This window comes from Sapajus apella, unplaced genomic scaffold (genome assembly GCF_009761245.1).
Source record: "Sapajus apella isolate SASKATOON/1434 unplaced genomic scaffold, GSC_monkey_1.0 scaffold5, whole genome shotgun sequence".
Lineage (NCBI taxonomy): Eukaryota > Metazoa > Chordata > Mammalia > Primates > Cebidae > Sapajus > Sapajus apella.
Genome location: NW_022436945.1, coordinates 4,497,243 through 4,519,319, shown reverse-complemented (window position 1 = coordinate 4,519,319; position 22,077 = coordinate 4,497,243). Strand labels below are relative to the sequence as shown.

Here is a 22,077-nt window from a genome sequence, read left to right as displayed (position 1 = left end):
TGTGTTCCAATAGAATATTATTTATAGAACAGGCTGCAATCTAGATTTGCACCCCCACACTAAATTTTGCATGCTTTCTTGACCCCTATAGTAGCTTCTGATTCCCATTGCGTTTTCTAATTCCCTGTAGACAAATGTAAGGCTGTTTTTTGTTGTCTTTGTCTTTCTGGAGATCTCCTCCCTGCCTCATTCCTCCTTTACCAAGTAAGAGGGCAAGAACAGAGATGTTTACATTGATGTTCCTTCATCCAGAGGTTCTAGGCACAAGCAGTAGATGTGCTCAAAGTGATTTATTTATTTATTTTAGACAGAGCCTTGCTCTGTTGCCCAGGCTGCAGTGCAGTGGTGCAATCTTGGCTCACTGCAACCACCACCTCCCAGGTTCAAGCAATTCTCTTGCCTCAGCCTCCTGAGTAGCTGACATGACAGTTACATGCCACCATGCCCAGCTAGTTTTTGTATTTTTAGAAGAGACAGGGTTTCACCATGTTGGCCAGGCTAGTCTCGAGCTCCTGACCTCAGGTAATCCACCTGCCTCTGCCAAGTTATTATTTTTTAATTTAATTGAATTTAATTTTTTCGAGACAGAGTCTCAGTCTGTCACCCAGGCTGTAGGACAATAAAAAGTTATTTAAAAAAAATAAAATTGTCCAGGGGCAGTGACTCACACTTGTAATCCCAGCATTTTGGGATGCTGAGGCGGGCAGATTACTTGGGGCCAGGAGTTTGAGACCAGCCTGGCCATCATGACAGCACCCTGTCTCTACTAAAAATACAAAAATTAGCCCAGCATGGTGGCTCAGGCGTGTAAACTCAGCTTCTTGGGAGGCTGAGGGAGGATAATTGCTTGAATCTGGGAGGCGGAGGTTGCAGTGAGCCAAGACTGTGCCACTGCACTGCAGCCTTGGTGATAGAGTGAAACTCTGTCTCAAGAAATAAATAAATTAAAATAAATAAATAGGAACCTTCTTCCTCCTCATTTCAGGCCAGGGACCTGCATCTGAGGTCTGTCAAGTGTAGAGGTGAAGTGCTTGGCACCAGGGGAGAAGAAGGCCTTTCTCAGGACCTAGAGGGCCGCAGACTGGGAGGGGCTTTGCTTTCTGAAGAGATGCTGTGCTTTGACCTAAGTGAAAGAGATGCCAGCACACAGGGGACCTGGCCAGCCTCAGGGCAGCATGTGGTCTACTGCAGAGGTTCCAGCATCATGCCAGAAGCACAGGGGCCTCTGCTGATAGTGGAACCATTGTTCCTTGCCGTTGTGCAGAGTGCAGGGTTTTCAGGACTACTGTCAGGGTTGGAAGCAGCCACTCATTTAACAGAGCTCAGCTCTATGAAAATCAGAGAGATAAAGGGCAAGGAGAGGGGAAAAGAGTGCTTGCCATGACAATGTGTACCTGCTCAGAAATTGAAGTGACCTGTGGTGTGAGCGAGGATGACATTTGCTGTGAGTTACTCTGGGTTTGGAATGGGAACTGGGCTTTTAGAGGCTGGTAATTGGAATGCTCAGCGATTCAGTAATCCATCTGGCAGTTATTCTGCAAATTTCAGTGCCTTGGTCAGGGGCCAGAAAGAAAAAAAAAATCATGCTCTCTTTCTCTCTCCCTCTCTTTTTTTTTCTTGAGACTGAGTCTCCCTTTGTTGCTCAGGCTCTAGGCTGGAGTGCAATGGTGTGATCTTACCTCACTGCAACCTTTGCCCCCAGGGTACAAGTGATTCTCCTGCCTCAGCCTCCTGAGTATCTGGGATTACAGGCACGGGGCACCACACCTGGCTATTTTTTTTTTTTTTTTTTGTATTTTTGGTAGAGATGGGGTTTTGCCATGTTGGTCAAGCTGGTCTCGAACTCCTGACCTTGTGATCCACCCACTTTGGCCTCCCAAAGTGCTGGGATTACAGGCATGAGCCATTGCGCCCAGCCTCCTCTCTTCTCTTAATCCCCAGTGCACACACTTCTAGCTGCACTCAGCAGCCCCCAGCCTGGCAGGATTGTTAGTGCTACTTTACTTGGCTTAATGGCTCAGGGAAGCCCCTAGAAATGCCACGTGTGTCAGCTGCTGGCATCCCTCAGGGCCTAGAATATGGCCAAGCACCCAGGAGAGGCCAGGAAGGAGTGTGGGTAATGGACGACTGTGACTTCCAGCGTCACCTGGGCTTGGCTTTGAATCCTTGTTCTATGTGTGCAAGGTACAGAACTTCAACAAAGATGGTCTCTGGGACATACTTTCTGGATTCAAATCTTGACCCTGTTACCTATCAGCTCTGTGATTTGGCCAAGCTGCTTAGTGTTCTGTGCCTCAGCTTCCACATGTGCAAAATGGAAACAATATTGTACCTCTTCAGAGTGTTGTTATAAGGACCAAATGAACACGCACACACTAAAGAGTCTTGTCCACAGCACATGCTTGTATGGGTTTGCAACCTTTGTAATTATTTCTCACTTGTAAAATGGGAATGATGGCATCCAGTTCCTGGAGTTCCTGTGGAGATGAGATGGGTTCATAAATATAAAGCCTCCGTTTCTGGGCTTGGCACATAATAGGTCCTCAGTGAATGTTAGTAAGTTTGTGGTTCCTTCCACCACAGATTTGTTGCATAGTACACATAGGACTTGTTAATTACCATGGATTGTAGACCAGGCTTAGTTACCCGTTAGCTGTGTGACCTCAGGCTAGTCACTGCCCCTCTCTGGGTGTTCTTACTAGAAGATTAGGAGATCAGACAAGGATCACTCCTTCTGCTGTAAAATCCCAGGCTTCCCAGGGGGTGAGAAAGCTTATCACAGATGCTTATCTTATAGAAATTTGCCTTGAGCACCAGCCTGACATTAGATGGTAGAGGTCACAGGTGGGGTGTTTCCAGCATGTGTGAAACATGATAAGGCCATCAGCTCCCTGTGCAGCCTACAAAACTTTACACTAAAGAAGGAGAATGAGGTTTCCTCACCTCTTAGCAGCTCCCAGAGCCATCATCATTATTGTCACAAACACTTTATTATTACTCAACACTTTCCGTACTTTAATTCATTTGACCCTCACAAGTATCTCACGAAGCAAATGCCATTATTATACCCGTGTTGCAGATGAAAAAATAGGCAACGGAGAAGGTTACCTTGCCAAGGTGACACAGCTGTCACGTAGAAATGGGCTTTGATTACAGTGGTTTGAGTTCTGCATCTGGCTTTACACCATGGGACTTAGCTGGCAAATGGAATAAATGGATCAGGCCACAGGCCACAGACATGGAATGGAAAAGTGGGACATGTATTGGTTCAGAGAGCAGACTTGCTGTGTTCATCTGGGGGCCCAGCCAAGACTTGCTGGAGGCCCAAACCAAGTTGCACAACTTTTAATTTCTTTAGGTCACAGTTGCCCTAGCCTGGTCAGGGCATGGGAGGGTTAGGGAGATTGCTGTCTTCCATAAGGCCTGGGAGAGGAAGAAGCTGTTGAAGTGGGGGGCCCTCATTCCAAGGAAGGCAATGGCTTGCATTGACAGGATACAGGGTGGTAACTGGGGATCCAAGTAGGAGATGTCGAGGCACTTTACACTGAAGAACACACGGGCCAGAGGATCAGAGGCCCAGTGGAGCCTCTACATTGATTGGTTCTGTTATGGAAAAAACTACATTTTCACATGACTTGAGCTTTTGGGTGCCTTGTCCACTCAAGTCCTTTGGACAGGTCCAAGGTTGATCTCCTCAGGACTCTCTGGGAAAGAAAAACAAGAATATGTTCTATGCATTGTCCTAAGAGTACCCAGAATGCAGCCCCACTGCTGTGATGGCTCACTGTGCCCTTATCTTTTACTCCATACAGTGTTACCATTTTATAGGTGAGGAAACTGAGACTCTGCTGTAAGTTCACAGACCACCAGTACACAGTTAGACTGCAGTAGAACTGGGATCTGAACCTGGTTGTTCTGAGTCCAAACCTCTGCTCTAAACTGCTCTACTCTACTGGCTTTTGGAGGAGAAAGTCTCTATCCTTTGGCTTAACATGCGAGGTGTTTCATGACTGGCCCCTGTCACTCCTGCCACACTGCAGCCACAGCAAGTTATGGCTGTTCCTGGACCCTATGCCCTGTCTGTGCCTCTGTCTTTGCCTAGGCCGTGCATCTGCCAGGATTTCCCTTCACAATTTTCTCCTCTTCCTTTAATGCTCAGCTCATGTGTCACTGACTGAGGAGGGCTTTTCTCATTATATTTTCGCAGACTGCTGAACAGCTTTTAGCCTGCTCTTCCTGAACTGATTCTCACCAATCCAATCTTTTCTTTACCCTCCTGCGATGAGGACCTTTCTAGAATACAGCTAGCATCTTGCTCCTCCCTGGCTCCTCACCCTTCAGTAGCTCCCTACTGCTCTGAAGGTGCCTACCACACATGGCCAGTTCCAGCTGGCTCTTGCCTTTTCCTCCTTGAATCATGCCTTGCCATCCTCCCTCTCCCACCCCAAACTACTTCCAGTTTTCTGGAGGCTACTTAACTCTCTCACTGCCCTCCCATCTCACATGCTTCTCCCTCTTCCTGGAACACTCTCCACCTCTGTCTTCAGTGGCCAACGCCTTTTCTACCTTATAGTCTCAGGTTATCTCTTTGTCAGGGAGACTTCCCTGTATCACAAACCAAGAAGGACCCCTGGATATGCTCTTGCAGCTCCCATCGTAAAACTCTCCGCTCCCTGCTGCCACTGCTTGTTAGCATTTTTCTCTCTGGAAGATTTTGAGTTTCACTAGGGCAGGTAGCCTGGCCTGGCTTTGTGCAGAGTTCTTGGTACGTAGCAAGTTTTTAATGCATATTAGGTATATGGATGAACAGATGAGTGTGTTTGCTTGCCCAAACCCATCAAGCGCTAATTCTGGAGGCTTAGACCTCTAAATTCCCCATCCCAAACCATCTCCCTAAATCAGCTAGTCCCTAGACTCTGCTTGCCTTGCACACTCATTTCCTACCTCTAGACCATTTTCCCAAATTACACTCATTATGTGCCAAATTAACAATCATACCATATGATACTCCTTGCTCTAGTTTGTACTTTTCAAATACTTGTACAGTCTTGGTCCTTGTATTTTGTTTGCTTGTCAAATTCTTCAGTTTAGCTCTTTTTTCTTTCTTAAATAAATCTCCTCATACTCACTTTGTACCCGGTTTAATTTCAAAGCATTTCCCCGTCTTTCCACTTCCTTAATACTATGTTTTAAATGTCCTTAAGTTGAGAAGCACTGGCTTAGACATACAGTTCAGTTTAAGTCCATAGAAAATTATTGAGTCCAATGCTTGCGATAGAAAGATGAGCGAGGGAACTAGCCTTGTATCTCTGAAGGCTGAGTACCTCTATGCTGGAAGGGAAATATTTTAGGGTATTTCTTTGTGTTTGGCATTAAGCAGGATGTAAGTAACTTTTTTACCAACACTGGGTACTTGGGAAGCATCCCCTGGAATCATCCTGTCCTCTTTTTCCCTATCCATTCCGCAGACCCACAATTGTAACTCCACATCCTTTTAGGGAACATTGAGACAGCCTGAGATCCCTGGTCCTAATTCTCAGGGAGGAGGAGACCATGGCCCTGAGTCACGAGACCTGGTTTGGGAGTTAGGTTAGAAAGCTGTTTACTTTGAATTAGGAAACAAAGTCTTGGGTTTGAATCGTTACCATGACTGTTATTAACTGTATCTTCTTAGAAAAGATATGTCAAGCCCCCTGCTTTCTTCATCTGTAAAATAATAATAACTGCCTCACAGAATTCTTCTAAGGATAAAGTAATGAAACAAATAAGATATTTCTGGCTCAAGGACTCAGCAAATCCCATCCCCAATCAATGGAGTGGCCGTTTAGCCATGATCTGTCTTTTGCAGCTACCCTGTGTGTTTGTCAGTGGCCACGTGAATGAGCTGCCTTCTAAAGTGTAGGTCACACCATAACTTCAGGGCAGCTTAGATAAGGTTAAGTCCTTGGCTCTTAGACACACAACTGGTGTGGGTACAGCCAGAAGTCAGGGGTATTAGAAAGAGTTTTGTATTTGATGTAAAAGATACATTCAAATATGATATAGCCACTCAGAGAACACCTTGGTTATGCTGTTCAGAGTAGAAACAAAAAATTTTTTCTTTCTCATGATGCATCTAGCCCTCCCCCATCTGTGCATTCAACTATTGAACTGGGGTTTATTGAGCCCCTACTATGTGGTAAACACTGCACTAGTGAGCCAAATATGTAGCTTCTGTTTTAGGAGGCACACACTCTCAGTTTGTAGGCAATACAGCCTGGTATAGACTGTGATGGAAATAGGCAGAGAAGCTATGGGGTGGTGGCAGACTGCTGACTCCACTGAAGGACCAGGGAGGGTTGCCTGGAGAAGGTGATCTGGCAGACAGTCTATGTTGGCATTGGACCAATCAGAGTAGATTCTGGCCAAGGAGTTAGGACTGGATTCTTAGATTCCTTCTGTTATGCCAGGACTTAACCCTGTAATTGCTGGTTCCCTGTAATTGGGGATGAGAGAGTGGGAAGGGTTGAACATAGTCAGTTGGGGGAACTCAGGGAAGTGGCTATTCACTGACCACATAGAAGGGGTTCTCTGTTTTACCTCTGGCATTGCCATCACACCCTCACCTTGCTTGGTTGTGAAGTTTAGGACAAAGTTACCAGGTTTACAAAAATCCTGAATCCCTCACCAGGGTTGCTACTCTAAATCTGACTAATTTTGCTTCATTTTCCCTGTCTTACATTTTTAAAAATAGTGTTTTATGTCTTTCTTTCCCTTCAATTGCACAGATATTTATTTACAGTTTCTTGCTAAATAGAATGTCCAAAATGGTTTCAAGCACCTTTGTCTCTATGCCTTCCTGCATGAATGAGTGCTGTGGGTCCGTCTCCCCTCCTTGCGGAATCATGCCCTCGGTACACCCGTAAGCTCCTCATATTGTCTTTTCACCCTCATACATTAACTCAAAGTGTTGTCTTAGTCTCCATGTTTTTTGAGAGTAACCCACAAGTGCCTGATGCCTCTTAATCTCTGTGGAAATTTCTGTGTGGGAATGAAACAGCCAATTCTGTGAGGCAAGCAAGTGCACAGAAGGCACATTTTGGAGTCAGGAGACACTAAATCTAAGCACTAGGACTTTTGTAGTTGGCTATTTGGCTGCGAGCTAATCTATTTCTTGAGGATTTATTTAAAAACTAGAGATTAAAATTGTGAGATTTCTGTCAACTGCTTGCATTGGGTTAGGTCTATCAATAAGTAGATACCAAGGTGGGGTGAGACATGTTAAGATGTTGGAAGGAATGCCTATGAGAAAGGAAATAGGTCAGGAGTTTGGAAAGGCTGGGAGAGCCTCAGAGGGCAGTGTAACTCTGACCCAGTGAAGGGAAGAGGGAGAGGAAGTTGGTGGAAGCATCCCAGACTATTGTTTAGTCTACAGAAGGGTTGACAAAGCCTTTGGGAAGTCCTTGAGCTTCAGTTGGCCAACAAAGATGTCCTGGAGTTCCATGTCTCTCAGGAACGGGTTGGCTTTGGTGTCTTTGCTGCAGTTAGTCATCGTGAGGGCAGCTTGTGTTGTCGGGGGGACTTGGGAATAAATGTGATGGATTTCAGGTACAACAGCTGGATCCAAGGTCAGTTATGTTCCCTGCTGCAGGAGGTCTGCAAGTTTCATCCTCACAGCTATGTCTATGCCTGTCACATTTCCTGGAATACAAAAATGACTGTGGAACACTTGAATCTGAAGTGAGATGTCATTTCCTGAATTTGCAAGGCAGGGTTCCTCTACCTCAAAATAGACAAAGCCTTCACATTGGCATAGAATGAAAAGGTGCCGAGTGCTGTGAGCAGCACACGAGAGATGCTCAGGAAACCCGGGAGGGGGCCCACGTATGATGGAAAGAACATTCCTGGCTTCAAGTTCCAGTCCTATGATATGCCTTGGGGAAAATGTTTAAACATATTTTTAGCTATTACAGGGAGCTGACAACAGGGTACAACAACACAACTCCACCAGACATGGGCACCCCTAAGTGCAGGATGGCTCCCTAATTTTTCTCTCGTCACCCTACCCCCTTTACTTTCAATTACCTTAATTTACTTAGGTAACAAATTTATCAAAGTACCTGTCCTAAGGCCCAAAAATGAGAGCTTGCGTTCTACGTGCCTAATCTTAGACAGAGTATTTACCCTTTCAGAGAACGTTCCTGCAGGAGTCAAGTTTATTTATGATGTGGTAATATTGGGATTTTAGAAAACAGAAGTGTTCATTGGGCAGAGAAGCAGTGCCTAGCGTATCAAAGCTCTGTTTTTCTGCCTGATCCGAGGGTCCATCTTAGCAATGCTGTCCCTTTTAACAAAGTTCTTTGATTTGTGACCTAGTGCAGCTTCTTTCTACTTTCCATCAGTTCATTTACACAACAAATATTTGAGAACCTGCTCCATGCGAGTCATTGTGTTAGGTCTTGAGATGGAGTTGATCTAACAGAGCATCTTGGTTTGGGTCCTTCCAAAAGCCAACCCCAACACAGGGATTTGGGTGTAGGTAGCTTGTTTAGGAGGGTGGTGTTCCTAGTAAGGAATTCAAAGAAGTGGGGAAGTGAGTCGGGAAGGAAAAGGAAACCAATAAGTATGATTCCTCTAGAGCAGAGGCAGCAAATGTTCTTTTTAAAGGCCCAGATAGTAAATATTTTTGACTTGCTGGATCATATGGTCTCTGTTGCAATTACTCGACTCCACTGTTGTACTGTGAAGGCAGGCATAGGCAAAGCAACATGCAAATAAATGGGCATGGCTATGTTCCAATAAAACTTCATTAAAAACATGTGTCTAGCCGTATTTGGTTCATATTTACTGATCCCTAATGGAGAGAGTACCCACTGTGGGCAACTGGGACCCGACTGCACTGAGAACCCACTAGAAATGCGCTTCTGCAAATTTGTCCTACTGAAAAGCAAGGACAAATTTTTCTATCAAATCTCTTCCCTCATGGTTTGGAGGGTTAATCCCTTGTTCCCCTGGTTTCATCTGGTTGACCTTGAACCCATGTAGGCTTCCCCAGGAGTGCTGAGCATGTTCTGTGTTCAGAGAACACCCTCAGGCCAAGAGGCATAGGATTCTTCAGTGTGTGCCAAGCTAGATAGTGACCTTGAGGGTGACCCAAGGGGACGTGGGTGAGGCATCAAAAGTACTACACAGAGGGTCAAGAATGAACCTTTAAAAAGTGACATCCTATTTCATGTCATCAAGAAAGCCCTTGTTATTAGAGAAACCCTACCAGGCATAGAGAAAAACTGCCAGGCAGAAATCATGTAGTTCTGGAGATAACATAGATACCAACACTAGCTAAGATTTATTATACTCTTCCTATGGAACAGGTACTGTACCAAGCACTTTATCTGTATTGACTCAATCCTCTCAACAACTTCTGTGAGGTAGGTGCCATTTTATTTTCATTTTGTAGGAAGAGAAACTAAGAACTACAAAGTTTACACACTTTTCTTATGGCTGCACAGCTAAATAAGAGCGGGAGCTAGCTTGTGAACCTCAGAATTTTGTCTCCAAGACTCATAGTCAGAGATGAGCTCAGGAATTCTATTCAGACACTCGCTGTGTCCATTTGCTAAGACTGTCATAACAAAGTATCAAAACCTTGGTAATTTAGACAACAGAGATGGACTGGGCATGGTCCCTGCACTTTGGGAGGCTGAGGCAGGAGGATTTCTTGAGTCCAGGAGTTCAAGATCAGCCTGAGCAACATGGCAAAACCCCATCTTTGCAAAAAAAAAAATACAAAAATTCACTGGGCGCAGTGGCATACACTCACAGTCCCAGCTATTGGGGGGCTGAGGTGGAGGATCGCTTAAGCCTGGAAGGCAAAGGTTACAGTGAGCCATCATGCCACTGCTGTCCAGCCTGGGTGACAGAGCAAGACATGTCATAAATAAATAAATAATTAAATAAAAATTTTAAAAAGACAACAGAAATGTATTGTCTCACAGTTCTGAAGGTTAGAAGTCTGAAATCAAAGTATTGGCATGCTACCTCTGAAAGCTCTAGGAAAGAGTTTTTCCTTGTCTTTTTCTAACTTCTGGTGGTGACCGTTGATCTCTGGCTTGTAGATCCATCACTCCAATTTCTGCCTCCGCCTCCATACTCTGTTCTTTCTGTGTGTCTCTATGTCTTTTCTTTTATTCTTTTAAGAACACCACATTGGACTAAGGATTCACCAATGATCTCATCCTAACTTGATTACAGCTGAAAAGACCCTAATTCCACATTCACACACAACCCCTAACCAGAGGTTAAGACTAGAGCATATTGTTTTGGGAGCAATAATTCAGCCAGTAACAATGGACCAGGCACTGTGCCAGGACAAGCGATTCTGAGATGAAGCAGTCATGATTAATTTCTGTGGCCAATCATTGTCTGTGGATTCAGTGGGATTATTAAAGGTGCTATGGACTGAATGCTTTTCTCTCCCCGAGATCCATGTGTTGAAACCCTAACTCACAGTGGGATAGTATTAGGATGTGGGGCTTTAGGAGTTACTTAAGTCATGAAGCTGGAGCCCTCAGGAATGGAATTAGTGCCCTTAGGATAAGATGCAGGAGAAAGCTTGCTTCCTCTGTCTCTGCTCTCAGCCATGTGAGGGCATACCCAGGAAGAGAGGCATCCCTAGAACTCGGCCGTATTGATACCCTTACCTTAGAATTCCCAGCCTCATTATCCAAGGAAAATTAACACAAGAACAGAAATCAAATACCACATGTTCACTTATAGGTGGGAGTTAAACACTGGGTACTCATAAAGATGGTAATGGTAGACACTGGAGACTAGTTGTGGGGAGGAAGGAAGGGGACAAAGGTTGAATAACGATTCGATACTATGCTCACTACCTTGGTGACTAGATCAGTTATACCCCAGACCTCAGCATCACGCAGATGGAGGATATACCCATGTAACAAACGTGTACATGTACCCACTGGGGAAAAAAAGAAAGAAATGCCCACCCTCTGGAACTGTAAGAAATAAATGTTGGTTTCTTATTTATTTGTATTGTTATTTTTAGTTCTGGGGTACATGTGCAGGTTTGTTAAATAGATAAACGTGCACCATAGCGGTTTGCTGCACATATAAACCTGTCACCTAGGTATTAAGCCCAGCATGCATTAGCTATTTTTTTGTAATACTCTCCCTCCTCCCACCTTACTCCCGGAGAAGCCCCAGTGTGTGGTGTTCCCCTCCCTGTGTCCATGTGATCTCATCGTTCAGCTCCAAAGATCTAGAACCAGAAATACCATTTGACCTAGCAATCCCATTACTGAGTATATACCCAAAGGAATATAAATCATCCTATTACAAAGATACATGCACATGTATGTTCACTGTGGCACTATTCACAATACAAGGACATGGAATCAACCCAAATGCCCATCAATGATAGACTAGGTAAATGTTGGTTTTTTTTTCTTCCCATTTATTTATTTTATTGCATTTTAGGTTTTGGGGTACATGTGAAGAACATGCAAGATTGTTGCATAGGTACACCCATGGCAGTGTGATTTGCTGCCTTCCTCTCCATCACCTACATCTGGCATCACTCCCCTTGCTATCTCTCCCCAGCTCCCCACCCCCCACCATCCCTCCCCTATTTCCCCCCAACTGACCCCAATGTGTAGTGCTCCCCTCCCTGTGTCCATGTGTTCTCATTGTTCAACACCCGCCTATGAGTGAGAACATGCGGTGTTTGATCTTCTGCTCTTCTGTCAGTTTGCTGAGAATGATGGTTTCCAGGTTCATCCATGTCCCTACAAAGGACACAAACTCATCGTTTTTGATGGCTGCATAATATTCCATGGTGTATGTGTGCCACATTTTCCCTATCCAGTCTATCGTCGATGGTTTTTAAGCTATCTAGTCCATGGCAATTTGTTATAGCAGTCTGGACTAACTAAGGTACATGGCATCTGCAAGAGCTGAGTCCAGGCAGGACTGCAGGGTCTTCTCCCCTGTCTGGCAGCCTAATGCTCTCCTTCAGCTTGTTCTCACCTAGAATGCAGGCCCTGGAAGCCTCACCAGAGAAAATTTTTATAATAAAATACTCTGAAGCCGGGCGCGGTGGCTCAAGCCTGTAATCCCAGCACTGTGGGAGGCCGAGGCGGGTGGATCACGAGGTCAAGAGATCGAGACCATCCTGGTCAACATGGTGAAACCCCGTCTCTACTAAAAATACAAAAAATTAGCTGGGCATGGTGGCGTGTGCCTGTAATCCCAGCGACTCAGGAGGCTGGGGCAGGAGAATTGCCTGAACCCAGGAGGCGGAGGTTACGGTGAGCCGAGATCGCGCCATTGCACTCCAGCCTGGGTAACAAGAGCGAAACTCCGTCTCAAAAAAAAAAAAAAAATTAAAAAAAAAAATAAATAAATAAATAAAATAGTCTGGTTGAGGGAAGCTGTCAGCAGGTCTAGGGAACAGATACAGAGACACCAGTAATTGTCAATTAGGCACTAATTGTTTCCTGGCAAAGCCAGACCTTTGATGGGTGATGGCTCAGAGATCACACAGATTAATCAGATAAACATGTTTCTTCCTTTTCTGGGCTTTGGAATCCAGGTGGTAGGAGAGCTTGGAGAAAATAACCTGGTTGGTGGCCAGAAATTGGAGTGCTTATTGTAGGCGGAAGGCCAAAAAAGGCATGGGAAGTTTGTTTATTTTTAAAAATCTTTTTATGGTCATATCTCTACGTCTAGCTGTTTCTAAGAACTTCGTCTTTAAAGTGCCGCCCAACTGGGTTTAAATCACTTCCACTGTGACCTTGGAGAATGTACTTAGCCTCTCTGAGTCTCAGTTTCTTTATCCGTTAAGAAGATATAACAGGAGAACTTACATTGTTCGATGGTTGTGATATATAAGTTTACAAGTAATGATGCCTGCAAAGGGCTCAGCATGGTGACTGGCACATGAATACAACTAATCAGTGTTTGTTGCTGTCAGGTTGTTCTAATTATTATTGACTCATGAACCTTGTAGGTGGCGAGAACAGAAACTAAAGGACATTGGCACCAACTGTGTGCCAGGTGTTGGGCTAAGCAACATACATAGAATCTCATTTAATATTTATAAGCATGTAGGACAGGCCTTATCTTCTTCACTTTATAGATGAGAAAACTGAGGCCCAGGGAGGTGAAGTAATTTGCCAAAGGTCCCACAGTGGCCTGTTGCTGGAGCCTGGCTTCAGTCATCCTCCCATTTCCCCTCCCTCCACAGTACATATATCTGGGTGAAATTGGGTTAAAAGGAATAAGGGAAACCTATAAAAGAGAAATATTTCCTAAAAGAGCAACCTGGGGTGCTGCACACACGCACACATGTGCTGATAGCTATTCTCACCTGGGAGTTTAGTTATAAATATTTTCAGTGAAATTACAGAGTCTCCAATATGGGTGTTAAGAAGTTGGAAGGAGCAGCACTGGATACCATGAGGTTGAGACGATAACTTTGAATCGACTCATCTGTCCACCATCCCCAGTACATCTCATGGGCTATGGGAGACACTTTGAATATCCATCGATAAGTTTATATACTTCCCTGTGGCAGGCAGGGCCCTTCCCAGATGAAATTCAGAGAGCTAACAGGAGTTTCTGCGAAGGAGAACTAGGCTTGTCCTCATAGGGGTGGGTAAAGGCTCTAAGAGTCTGGCTGGTCCCTGACATTAGTAACTTCTTATCACTGTTGGTTTCCTTTTCTCATTTACATTACTCACCCTATATGCCTGAGGAAGGTCAAGGGCAGCCCTCTCCCTGTTTCTATTTTTTAACCCTCTGTTGAAGTTAATTAGTAATCACCTCCCTGGGCCTCAGTTTTCTCATCTATAAAGTGAAGAAGATAAGACCTGTCCTACATGCTTATTATACATATTAAATGAGATTCTATGTATGTTGCTTAGCCCAACACCTGGCACACAGTTGGTGCCAATGTCCTTTAGTTTCTGTTCTCGCCACCTACAAGGTTCATGAGTCAATAATAATTAGAACAACCCAATAGCAACAAACATTGATGAGTTGCATTTATGTGCCAGTCACCATGCTGAGCCCTTTGCAGGTCTTGATGGTCCTTATCCCAAAACACAGCCCCTTGCCTTGCTGGGTCAAAGAACCTGGAAATTCTTGGTGTGGTAGGCAGAATAATGGCTCCCAAAGATGTCCACGTCCCAATCCCCCAATCTGTGAATGTGTTAGATTGTGACAAAGGGGATTGAGGTTGCCGATGGAATGAAGGCTGCAAATCCGATGACTAATCAGGATTATCCAGGTGGACCCAATAAAGTCACTGGGACCTATTAAAGTGGAAGAGGCTGGCAGAAGTTAGAGAAGCAGAGATGGCAGCATGGGAAGGACTCAGCCTGATGCTGCAGACTTTGAAGATGGAGGAAGAATTCATGAGGCAAAAAGAGCTGACGGTCAGGAGATAGGTTCTCTGCTACAGAAAGAATATAGCCCTGCTGACATCTTGATTGTAGCCCCATGAGCCCCGAATAGGACCTCTGACCCACGGAACTATAGCATAATGCATTCATGCTGTCGAAGCTGCTAAGCTTGTGGTAATTCGTTGCAGCAGCAGTAGGAAATCAATCTCTTTGGCATAACACAGGGAAGGGTAGAGTAGGAAACCGGCCAGAGGGTTTGAGCTCAGGACTTGGAGAGTGTAAAGGTGACCACCCTGTGTGGCCAAAGCCAAGCACAGGAAAGCAAAATTAAAACAGGAAAAGTAGTAGCTGAAATTTTCTTAAACAAAAGGAGAGCAAAATTGTACTGGGAGGATTCCTTTGGCAAAGTGGAAGAGGATGGGTCTTGGAACAAAATCATCTGGTTTAAAACCTGACAGCATCTTTCTTGTTCTGTGACCTTGGGCAAGTTACGTAACTTCTCAGAGTCTCAGTGCTTTATGTATAAAATACCATATATAGACTATCAGATTAAGATCTGCATCATCTCATTGATTATCTGTAAGTTCAGTTATTAGCTAACTATAGAATTGTTCTGACTTATAACAAAGAGAAGCAGCCCAGAAGTAGATGTACAATAAATGGAGATAAACATCTCCAAAGGCTATATGCCACTAAACCTGCTACAGTTTTGTTTCTCTGAACCAAGCTATTGAATATTCTTTAGAAAGAAATTAATCTACATTTAGTATTAATGCAATGCTAGTTAGTAAAAGCTTCCAATTTAGAGAATAGAATTTTGATGGCAAGGAAACATGTTACTTGAACTAAGAATTAGGCTTAGGCCTAAGCACTAAGATATTCTTTGCAAAAACACTTTTAAATAAGCCTCTGGCACTTAAAAACTTCAAGTTCACTTCTTAGTTGGCCAACCAACCAAATTTCTAATTATTGTTTTCATCTTTATTTATATATTTATTTTTATTTTATTTTTTGAGATGGAGTCTCACTCTGTTGCCCAGGCTGGAGTACAGTGGTGCGATCTTGGTTCACTGCAACCTCTGCCACCCAGGTTCAAGCGATTCTCCTGGCTTAGCCTCTCAGGTGTGAGTCACCACACCTGACTAATTTTTTGTATCTTTAGTAGAGACGGGGTTTCACCATTTTGGCCAGGCTGGTCTTGAATTCCTGACCTTGTGATCCACCTACCTCAGCCTCCCAAAGTGCTGGGATTATAGGCATGAGACACAGCACTCAGCCTTTATCTTTACTTTAAAGCCCAGCAATGATCTTTATATATAAGAATGGATCTTTAAGATGGTCTACATTTCTGCCTTTACATCAAAGTCAGCATTCCCAGATCTGAACTCATTACTTATCCACCTCTGTCCCTAAATCTGTTCATCCTGTGCTTCCAGTCTTAGCAGTCACTTGGGTCCAATCACCCGAGCCCAAAACTTGGAGACACCAATCCCTGCTGAGGCCCCTCCTTGGCATCTTTCTACCTGGCATCTTCTCTCCATGCTCATCACCATCATTATTATTTTTAAAAAGAAGAAGAAATGATAGTATAGTTCCTCTGTCTGCCTCAATTCTTGTCCCCATCCCTGCTCTAATCTGGTCTCAACCGTGTGACCAGTATATTTCTAAATTAATAGTTTGATCATGTTACTTTCTTGCTTAAAACCTTTCAGTGTCTCTTTGCTAACTGTGAGTGCTATGGACTGAATTGTGTCCTCTAAATTTCACACATCAAACCTCTAACCCCCAGTGTGACTGCATTTTGAGATAGAGCTTTTAGGAAGTAATTAAGATTAAAAGAGGTCATGAGGGTGGGACCTTGATTTGATAGGATTAGCATTCTTGTAAGAAGAGACACCAGAGAGCTCCCTCTCTCTTGCTGTGAGGACACAGCAAGAAGGCGGCCATCCACAAACTAGGAAGAGAGCTCTCCCTACAAACTGACCCTGCCAGACCTTGACTGGGGACTTTGAGCCTCCAGGACTGTGAGAAAACAAATATCTGTTGTTTAAGCAAATTTGTCTGTGTTATTTTGTTATAACAGTCTGAGAAGACTAATACAATGAGATAAAATCATGACATATAAGGCTTTTTTCTTTCTAATTCCCACCTACCTGACAGGTCACACGTAGACAGGTCTTCTGTTTGCCCACTCATAATTTAGGTTCCTGACCCACCTTGCTCTTTGGGACAGAAGTGCTCCCTGCTGGGAATTGCCTGGATAGTTTCCTTTCATTCTTCATGGTTTTCTTGGTGCACGTGGTGACAACTCCATTTTGTTTTCTCTTAGGACTTGGGACAAGCCACTTTCATCACGATAAAATGTGTTATAATTTTTCCTCATCCAACTTATATCTCTTAGTTGACAGATTGAGGAGGAGAGAGAGAGAAGGGTGTTGCCTTACCTGTCTGTCATATCCATGGAACTCATCACAGATGGCACCTGGTACATTTTGCAAAAAAATGGTCTTTTGAATGGATGCATCGATGAATGAGTGGAACATGAAGCAAAGCTTCCTCTTGCTTTTAGAGTAAGTTCCAATGTCTCTCACATGGCCTATGTACTGCTTCAACCTTGCTTAATTCCATCTCCTCTTGGCGCCAGCCACAGGAAGCTGCCTGTTAGTCCCATACTGCCCCCATCCCCAAGACTTTTGCATTCTCTTCCTCCTGGTTGGAATGTGCTCCCTGCTCTAACCAATCTTATGCCAGTGAGTAGCTACCCATTTTCACTTGTGGCTAAATGGCTTCCCAAGAAAAGTTTTCTTGACATCTGGTTCCTTAGACAAGATCTCTTCTGCCCTTTGTTCACCTAGCACTTTTCTGTTTGTTTCCTAATAATTTCTCCAGTGTGCTGTGGCATGCTTATGTTATTATAGAATTAAAGTTGGGTTTTCTGATAAGGCGGGAAGGTCCCTGAGGACAGTGAGGTTTTATTCACTTGCTTGATTGTTTTGTTCACATCTCTTACTCTCCACTACCCCCTGCCTCCACCACCTCACCACTGAGGCCTTAGAACAGTGCCCAGCATGTAGCATAGAGCAGGGATTAATAATAATACCCTGAGATGGTAGATAATTGATAGTTGCAAGTTACAAATCAGACCCTACTTTTAGCTATTTTTTCTCTACATCATTTCATTCACTTGGAGTTATCTAATAACAGGTTACAATGAATCAGATCTTATCTTTCAGTGGCTTAACCCTTGCATCCCTTGGTTTCTGTCCACCCTGGAACAAAGGCTACAGTGTTTAGGCTGTCAATGAGTATGTTTAAAAGTAAAGGCTATTCTTGTGGGTCCAAAGTCTTGCAGGTCTAGCAGGTAAGGAAATCTCAAGGAGCTCCTTTGTCAAGAAGGCTTTGGAGGAAGTGGGAGCTCATGCTTAGCTTTGAAAGGCAGGTGTAGTTGGACTATAGAGAAAGGAATTGTTAGGGGCGAAGACTTGTGTATTCTCAGTAGATTTGGAACTCAATATAAATTGGTAGTTAAGGGCCTTGTTTCTGGAATGTGACTTCTTGGGTTCAAATCCTGGTTCTAGCCCTTTTTTGGGAGACCGACCCTAAGCAAACGTATTACTCTCTCTGTGCCTCATCTGCTGAAGTGGAGGTTAGAAATAGTACCTACCTCATCAGATTGTCATGAGGATTAAATGGGTCAAAATATGTAATGGCCTTAAAACAATGCCTGGTACATAGGATGCATCTGGAAAGACTATTTGATGCTACTGTTGACCATTCTTGGTGTTTTTAATCCATGTAGAGAAACATCCATTATTATATCACTCCTGGCCTCCTCCCCTGGAGGAGAGAAATAACTAAACTCTCTGGAGACTCTAAAGGGAGAAACTGGCAATACTTAGAAACTTTCCTCCCCCTTAGGAGTTATCTGGGTTTGCTCTGGCTCAGAATTGCTATGTCTGGGAGATAATTCTGACCGATTCTGGGATTCAGTATGAGGAAGTTTAATTGCCTGTGGTTATAAGCCAGATTCTCTAATATCAGTTTAACAGTGGTCACACTTTGGCACAATCTGCCTGCTTCCTTTGTTTTGTTTTTCTAATGGTTTGGAATTTAATCAGGAAAGAGGTTGACTGTTTATTGGGTCCTCATTAAGGCCCCAACAGCCTCACATTTACAATGAGTAGAAATGCATGGGAGAATAAATGGCAGGGGTCTTAGTGTCCCAAGAGCAGAAGATTCATGTCTGAGAAACTGGAAGAATTAATTAAGACAACAATCAGTGTTCTTGGAGATGGCTGGAGGAGCAGCAAAGCAGCATAGCCCACATGATCCTGAGTGACATTCCTAAATATCAGAATCCCTACACCCTTGGAGTCAGGGCATGCAAATGTTGATGCTCACAAAGTGTCACAATGGCTGCCTCTCTCGATAAAGGAGCTGTTCTTATCCCAGACCCTCAGTAGTGAATCATATTAACATGAGTAAAACGTGTGCAGAGCCCGAAGGTATGACACAAAGCATAAAGACAGAGCACTCAGATCAGAGAGACGGACACAAAGGACCACAGTGCCATGCAAGCGGAACAGCCAGTCTCAGGCCAAGGGACAATTATGGACAGATATTTGTGCAGCATTGAATGGATGAAGCAACCTAATCCAATTGCTTAAGATGATTCATAAATGAAACTAGCGAAAAACAAACGGCAAGGACAGGGAATATGGCCTTTGAAATAAGGAAAAGATGCTCCAGGGCAGACTAACATAGCAGTATGAGGAGATGGAAAGAGACCAGCAGAACTTGGTCAATGTAAATGGTAGAGCAATCTGGTGTCAGCTGTATCAGATACTCTTCTCCCTGCCACACCTGGCTAAGTGTGATTATGAGTGGTAATCACAAATAAATGTTAGACCATACTGTAGGTATTTGGTAGTTTTGGGTGAATGACTTTGCTCAAGGTACTTGTTTAGTGTAATACATTTATATACTCCTTACTTCACAATTCAAGTTTGAATGACTCTTAAGCAAACCCAGTCTGTCTGTTGTTGTAATGCCTGCTTTAAAGGATCCATATGGGTGTATGTGTTTGCAACTAGAGAGACCACATTAAACTTTCAGCCAGGGAAGTGGTAGGCAGCATGGGAAAAATCAGCTCAGCAGATAATGTTTATGGCTACCTTTTCCTAGTATCTCGTTTTAGTCTAGGAATAATCCTATTTCTAAGTAAACAAATTAAGATTCTCATCACAGAAGATGTGTTTTGCCAAATGTTTAAATGTCACTGGAAATGGTAGCTACGGTGAGGCTTCTGAGGGTACTGGAAGAAGAGACCAATTTAGTTAATTAGGATGAATAATACTGTTTAATTTCTCCTCCCCTCCCTTTCCGCCCTTCCCCTTCCTTTTCTTCTCCTCTTCGCTCCCCTCTCTTCTCCTTATCTCCCCTCTTTATCCCTCTTCCCTCCCTCCTCCTCTTCTAGTTTCTCCCCTCTCTCCCTCCCTCCCTCCCTCCCTTCCTTCCTTCCTTCTTCCTTTCCCCTGATAAGATATTGCAGTTTGTTTATCTGGAAAGCCAACTTTGGAAATAATTTAACAAGCTGGATATTTATTAAGGTGTTTCTTTGGGATGAGGACCAGTGGAAAGCGAGAAGTTGAGTGGTGATACATCTTTGATAATTTTATCCAACCCCACAAAGCCTCCAGAGCTAGAGTGGCTCTTCAGAGTTGTCCTGAGGTAAGCCAAGATGACCTGGATTTTTTATATTCTCACGTTGGTCCATCTTTGGGTGTGGGCCTCCTGAGGAGGGGTGCGAACTTAGATAACCTTGGGACAGCTCCACAACTGAGAGATTTCTGAAGGGGCTGATCATTGCAGGTTTCTGCCCTCAGCACTCCCAGGGTAGGACAACTAGACCCTAATTGAAAGGGCCTCTGGGAAGGACATCATTATATGTAACAGCTATAGAGCTATTAGAAGAATCCAGAAATAAGGTGGTAAGAGAGGGAGAGTTGAGACATACTTGCACTGACATTCAACAGAATTACTCTCCCTGCAAAATGAATGGGATCATCAAAAACTGGATCTCTTACTTGTATCTTCAGTGTACACTTGAGTTTAATTTTCTTTCTGGGAAAATTCTTCCAGAACTGATTGAACCAGCAGCTATGACACACAAAACACACACACACACACACACACACAGACACACACACACGCACACACACGTATGTATTTAATCTTTTATTTTTCTCAATTAGCTCTTGAGGCAGCTTTGTGCAATTATGGGATGATAGTAATTGTCTTTGACTAGTTTTAGATGTTTGATTTTGGTCAAATTTTTAACCTTTCTGAACCCAGTTTCTTTGTCAGTAAAATGAGGATAATGCCTTCTACTCTTAAGGTTAGTACAAGGTTAAAAAGAAACAATGTACATAAAAAGCACTTAGCACAATGTCTAATTTTACAAGCTTATCCAACCTGCCTCATTTTGTTGTTGTTCTGTTTTGTTTTGTTTTAGGCTTTTAGTAGCCTGAAGCCATGTGATATGGCTTGGCTCTGTATCCCCACCCAAATCTCATCTTGTAGCTGCCATAATTCCCATGCGTTGTGGGAGGGACCCAGTGGGAGATAATTGAATCATGGGGACAGGACTTTCCCAAGCTGTTCTCGTGATAGTGAATAAGTCTCACGAGATGGAGTGGTTTTAAAAATGGGAGTTTCCCTGCACAAGCTCCCTCTCTTTGCCTACTGTCATCCATGTGAGATATGACTCACTTCTCCATGCCTTCCATCATGGTTGTGAGGCCTCTCCAGCCATGTGGAACTGTAAGTCTATTAAACCTCTTTCTTTTGTAAATTGCCCAGTTTCAGATATGACTTTAACAGCAGTATGAAAAGGGATTAATACACCATGGATTTTAGTTCCTGACTCTAGTGATAAGCAGAAAAGAGAGATGAAAAAGGGGCTTTACTGGCCCAACCAGAAACAGAAACTAGGAACTCATGACTATATTCTCTCTCTTGGACACCCCTAGATACATAATAGTTTTTCAACAAAGTCAGTCTTCTTCTCTAGAGGAGAAACTAGTCCAGACATTCTAGACTGTTCTGGCAGACCCAGTTTCAAAAGAGAATGTGTGGGAGAACAGTTTTTGTCCAACTTTTATATGTAAAATAATAGTATAAAAAAACTTCTGGTTTTTGAGTGAAGTACATGCATGAAACATTCATCACTCAGCTAAAACCTAACTTGTTGAAATCTGCCTGGAGCAAAATTTCATGGCTGAGTTACAGCCTCAGAAAAAACATTCTAGGTTCGAATTTCTGTACCAACCTTCACTTTCTTGTCCTATTTAAAAGGACATTTTCAGTCTACTGTGAAGTGGCATTTGGGATGATAAGGTTTTTGTTGAAGGAAAAAAGAGGGGAGACAGGAATATTTGTCTGCCATCCATGTATTGTTTTGTTTTAGTAGCTTTTCTACTGGTGAAAACTAGAAATGCTCTCTGACAGAGAGTGTAATACAAATGTTTTGGGTCGACTTCAACTCTGCAACAGTGTCCTGAAGCCCCCATTATGTGGAGGTCCCCTGTATGTAGAGGTGTAGAACATATCAGGGTGCCCTGTCCTGAGAGAGTCAAAGTCCAATGGGGAGACCTTCACGAAAACATAATTTACT

The 22,077-nt window shown here is 43.6% G+C and overlaps 1 long non-coding RNA gene across 1 annotated transcript in view; it reads left to right on the top strand.

Annotated features, from left to right (window-relative positions):
* LOC116546478 overlaps nt 1-22,077 on the top strand; it is a 176,454-nt gene that overhangs the window by 56,267 nt on the left and 98,110 nt on the right. The gene's annotated exons all lie outside the window — the stretch shown is intronic.